The following is a 6,000-nucleotide window of genomic DNA, read 5'->3' on the forward strand; positions in this document are numbered from 1 at the left end:
AATGTATTTTTTTTTCTCAGGTGTTAAAATATGGCCAGACTGAAGTGAGAGTTTGCCAGGAATGTAACTAGATACCAAACGTGATCTGAACTTCCCCTTTGAAAGGAGAGGCTAGCTGAGGGAATGAGTGGGCTGTCAGAGGACAGAGCAAGTGGTCCACGCTGCATGAAAGCACTTCTAACCCTTTAAGTATGGGCTTTCTCAAACACTGAGGATGAAGAGTGGGGTCTAAGCCCTACCCCTCCCCTGCGCTGATTCACCTGAGCTCTGTGCTTTGGCAAGGTGGCAATAACAGAAACCAGGAAGGAGGCACATCAGTGTTGTTCCTCAAACAACCTTTCCAACTGTACCTTCACCTCACATCCTTCCCCCTCTGCAATGGGGGAGCGTGCAGCTCAGGGGAAACAAGGTCTGGGGTGAGGGGATCTAGTGGTGCTGGGGCTGTGTTGCCTCAGGAGCAAGCAGAATGAAAGGCAGTGCTGTGAAGGCTGACCTAGACTAACCTGGAAACTGTTCTCCTGAAAACAGGACCTGGCTTCACTTGCTCCACTGGTCCTTTCACTTGCTTTCCCAGTGCTCTGAGCTCAGAAGAGCGAGGCGGCAATGTTGCTACTGAGCATGCTGAACAACCCGCAGCTCAGCCGTGGCTCATAAGCACCCTCCTCCAGATGCCTTCACCATTTTTTTTGGCACAAGTTGGTAATAACACAGTTGTATTTGATTAGGTTCTGGAAAAAAAAATATGCCTGGAGTTTACTACTGCCTTTGGTTTCTTTATAAAACAATATACATATATGTGTGTTTTTCTATTGTTAACTTATTACTGTGGCTGAAAATCCTGGGAAAACACCAGCATGGTATTGTCGAAAGTCATTCAGTATTAGAAAGAACTGATCTGTCAAGTTCGGAGAGGCAAAGCACTATTCAGCCATGGCAGGCAGCTATGGTAACCATCCACTTGGGCAAGCACATTCAAAACATGACCTTGAGGAGCACACCGGGTGAGTTTGATCTCTCTTTAAAAAAAAAAAAAAAAGTAATAACACATTCCTACCCAGCCCCTTCTTGTTGGTGAGAATGAGGTCCAGCATAGTACCTCTCTTCACTGGCTCCTTTATCACTTGGAGAAGGAAGTTACCATCACTTCTTTCCAGGAGCCTGCTGGATTGCTTATGGTCTGCTGTGCTGCACAGGTATCAGAGTGCCTGAATTTCTCCATGAGGACTAGGGCTTGTGAATGTGAGGCTGCTCCTGTCTGTCTATAGATGGCGTCATCCACTCAGTCTTCCTGGTTGGGTGGCCTGTAGCAGAACCCCACTATAATGTCACCTGTCCCTGCCCTCTCTTTAATCCTGACACATAACCTCTCAGTCAGCTCCTCATCCATCCCCAAGTGGAGCTCCATGAACTCCAGGCAGCCATTGATGCAGAGGGTGACACCCCCTCCTCATGCCTGCTGCCTGTCCCTCCTCAAGAGCCTCTCTGTTTCCATCCCAGCACATCTCTGTGATGCCAATAAGATCACAGCCCTGCAGGCACACACACATCTCTAACTCTTGTTTGTTCCCCCTGCTACATGTGTTTCATAGAGATATTTCAGTTGGGCCCCAGTGAAGCTGACTTACTGGCTGGAGTGGCTGGAATTCCTTTGTGCTTCTCTTAGGGTTCCCTCCTGCTGACCTGTGATACTTCTCCAGGCATCTGTTGCTGGCTCTGGTGTCAAACTGGTAGGAGTGGGATGGACTGAGGCTTCCCCTCCCCTGGCATATTCCTTTTGATGTCTTCTCCCAGCTTTTCAACATCCCCAGTTCAGGGCCATCCTGAGCCAGAGGTTGTTTTGAAACTATTATACTTGGTAACCACCAGCAGACCTACCCTCTTCGGGTTTGTTCATGGTCTCTTTTGAAGCCAAGAGAAGAGCAAAGTGACAGAAACCACTACATTTTTCATGAGCAATAGAAACCGAGAGACATGGAGAGGAGCAGTCTCTGGGATTCACTATTAAGTGTCTCTTGGAGGAGGAGCAAGGGTCAGGGAGAAATTATGATGGTCTTCATCACATCAAATATTTGCAGAGGAATTGCGTAGTGTGGGTGTGATTGCAGATTTTCAAGTAGCTGCCTTGTTGCTCAAGGTCTTGGTTTTTTTTGGTTTTTTTTTAATTTTCCCAAGCAATTAATAGGTGAAGAGGAGCCAAGAGAAAAAGTGGTAGTGGGGGAAACGGTTGTTCAAGTACTTTTCCGTTTGGGGTGGTACAGGTATATTTGTGGTAAGCATATGCAGATCTCAGCGGTACATTTCAAAGCCTCCACTTTTTATTTGGAACAAGAGAGCAAAGTGCAACATGTGCGTTGTCAGAGCAGAGCACCTGCCCAGCCATCACCCCTCCAAGCTGGCTGGCTGCTGGCAGGTGCTCCCTGCTGGGGCTGAGCAGAGCCAGTACAGGGCCGTTGCTGATGTGGGGCAATGAGCAGCATTCCTCTGTGAGGCAGCCGTGCTCACAATCTCCTCTGCTGCTGGGGCTCAGCTGGCTGAACTGTGCTGTCCTGAGAAAAGATTGTGGAGAAATTGATATATGCTGACCCCATGACTTTCTTAATTTAATTGCAAGATAACTCTGTTGAGGACCTGTCCTAAAATCTTATTTCCTGCAGTTGGGTTAACAGCATATGATCCACTCTCTCTTCCTTTTGATCCCTTTTCTGGCATACACTTTTCTAATTACATCAAGCATTGGCTATATGCCTTCGTTTTCAAGGCTCTCTGTTGTTTATTCCCACCCTGCTAATTATCTTTCACCATTAATGAGATGCTGACTCCTGCATCTAATCTCTATGGCCAACTTAAACCTCTTTCAGACAAGCTCCTTCATGCTTTCTACCATGCTGCTTCTCAGGTTTGGGAGGCACTTTGTGCAAACACTCTCAAGGGTCTCAAATCATCCTTCCCTTTCCTCTGCAGACCCCCAGCTCCCCTCTACCCCCCACTAGTTCCAGCCACATGTTCCCCCTCTCCTGTTCCCCTCCCAGCCTGCCAGGCTCAGCCTTGTCCCCAGCTCTGCCCTGGGCAGCACGTCTTGGCACCAGGAGCTGCAGCCATCCAGAGGGAGCGAGCAGCAGAGATTTCTCCATGATGTTCTGGTGCCCACGCTCAGTGGCAGCTGCTGGTGGTGCTGCTGCAGTGCCAGCACCGCCTCCTGAAGCCTTATTTTGGGCTGCAAGTCACTGACAGATTTTTCCAACAGGCTGTTTAAAGGGAAACCATGTTCCAGGCTGGGACAGGGACACAGACTCAGTGCCATTTGGTTCTTCGTCCTGCCAGCTGGCGAGCATTGCTGTTCAAGCTGCCACTTCAGTTTGTTAATACCTCGTGCAGCTTTTTTTTTTTTGCTTTAGTTTTCTGGTTTAAGATACGGTCAGAAGAAGAGATTAGTCACGAATTTGCTAGGTGAGCATTGCTTGAGTGCAGAAGGGAAGGTAACACAGAGCAAATAAAGCACAGATGTGTCTTGAGGAGCAGATACAGGGGAAAAGGCAGAAAACTTCACCCTGTGACAAACCGTGGTAAGCAAAGCAGAGAGGAAAGAATTTTCAAATCTAACATTTCCTAATCCTTTAGTACCTGTGGAGTCACTGGCACAGCCTATATATAAAGAGCTGAAAGCTAAGAAAAAAATAAGCCAGCTTTTTTTTATTTGCCAGTTCAGCTGTTTGGCTGTTCATTAGAAACTCATGTCCCCGTTCTGTGATCACCGTAATATTCACTGAGCCATCCAAGGCAAATATGGGGCCTTGGGACAAGCCGCCAGGAGTGCCTCAGGTGGGCTGTGCGGAAGCGAACAGGGACATCTCGGAGTAGAGAAGAAGGGGTTGCTGCTCCCCATCATGGAGCACCTTAAGCAGCTCCGTTCTGTGGAAATGCAGAAGGGTAAGAAAATGTTCACAAGTGGTATTTTTTTATTTAACTATTATTTGAATGTGTTCGAAAAGAAAATTAAACCATGAGCCTGAAGGGTGTTTAAGTATTCCAGGTTAAAAGCTTATATCCATATACTGGGTATTCAGAATATTTATTTTCTCACCTTCCACAAAGATAATAATTGTATTGCCTTCCGCATATTTTCTCCTTTCACAAAACCTTTCTTCTAACCTGTCTGAAATTTTTGTAAGGGTGTGTCCTGGTTTTGTTAAAAACAAGACCAGTTCTCTTTTAGTCACTAAAATCTTTAAACAAATCAGGATGGGGCTCTGAAAATTTAACTTTATGGTGAAAGATGGCAGAAATAAATCACAATTTTTTGTCATTCCTGTACATCTTTATAATAATCTTGTCCTCTCTCCCTACCACATACTTTTTACACTTTAAAATGAAACAAAGCACACATTATCTTTTCATTCAGTCTTTTCCTCTTATGAGTAACTAAGTACAAATATCAACTGCATAAATGTTATTTTTTTCCAAAATCTCAGGATGTTTTTAAAGGAGATACAAGGAAAAAAAATGTATAACTGCAGGATCTGCTTGGCTTAGAAACTGGAATTGTTAATCAAGCGAGTTCATTTTCCAAACACCACTCAAATAGGTAACAAACATGGGTTCCTTTCAAAGATACTGATCTCTCGTCTGCTCATGTCAGTTCAGTTTGGAGCAAACAATATTTCCACCTCTCAACTTACCAGCACAAACAAACCTGCAGAGAAACTCCTGTGAAAAGTGTCAGATCAGTATCACAGAAAAAACACGTGATTGCTTTACTCTGTTCGACATCTGAGAATTTTTACCAATGTGTTTATCATCTGAATGAACAAAGCAAATGTTTTATGTGAATGTATTTTATGTAAAACCAATCTATGGGTTGTTTGATTGCTCTTAACTCACAAGAATTCATTTCAGTACTTCCATGCATTAATCACAGGGCTTTTATGAAAACTTTTGTCTTAAAACATTGTTGCTTTTATGTTCGTGCCCACTTCCGGCATCCTGTCCTGAATAGGCGTCTTTGTGTGGGCAGAGGACACTGTCCAATGCAGTAACTAAACCTAACTGTGGCATTCTGTGGCTTTGGAAGACATTGCTGTCCATTCAAACTCCAGGTGCTGTGTTTCATTAACGCTTTAACATTTCCATTAGAAGTATTAAACAGTTAAAAAGTTGATATTAAGTTGTTATGATTAGAGCTCAGAGATTGCTCCTATAATGAAGAAAAGCAGTTCCTTGCCCATTGTATCTCCAGACTGTATGGGATGCAGCTGCACACAGATCCCTAATTCCTTGTGTCTATTCCCTGCACTGCGTGCATGAGTGCGTAGGTACCCCAGTGGGGCACACTGCCATGCTGCTGCATTTGCCCGTAATGGTGCCTGGTGGGCACTTCTCTGCTTACATGCAATTGCTTGTAAGGAATTGAGGTGACCTTGCTTAACTTTGTGTTACCTTTCCTGCACATCATCCCGGGCCCTTTGCTTGTCAACCCTGTCCATCACTCCCTCACAGGGCTGCTGGTAACGCTCTCCTTTCCACATCATAATGCACATAGCTTTCTGTTCCATGCTCTAGAATAGCTGTTCTGCAGAATTGCTTGTGCCTCCTGGAAAAACAGAAACAAAATCAAAACAAGTTTATTTTAATAATGTATGACAGGGACAGAAAATTCTGTTCTGTCCTCGAATATTTATGCTCCCTAGAGTTGTTGTTTCTCTTCATGCTCTACAGGAAAGACTACACAATGTGTGCACTGGTGCTAAGTAAAGGTAGCTAGGAAGAATTGTCTTTTATCTTTGACACAAAAGAAGTGCTACAGAAGTCTCTTCCAAAAACCTGAACCACACAATAAGCTTTCAGAGAAGAGAAACGGTTCACTATGTTCACAGGTTTATTAATATTTCTCAATAAAATCAAAGGTCATACAGTTCTCAAGTGGTCAAACAATGGTGTACCACAATGGCTGTTTCGTCAGCTCTCTCTCTCCCCTCAAGCCTGAACATGCTTTCAGCTTCTCCT

Source organism: Patagioenas fasciata, chromosome 5, assembly GCF_037038585.1.
Source record: "Patagioenas fasciata isolate bPatFas1 chromosome 5, bPatFas1.hap1, whole genome shotgun sequence".
Taxonomy (NCBI): domain Eukaryota; kingdom Metazoa; phylum Chordata; class Aves; order Columbiformes; family Columbidae; genus Patagioenas; species Patagioenas fasciata.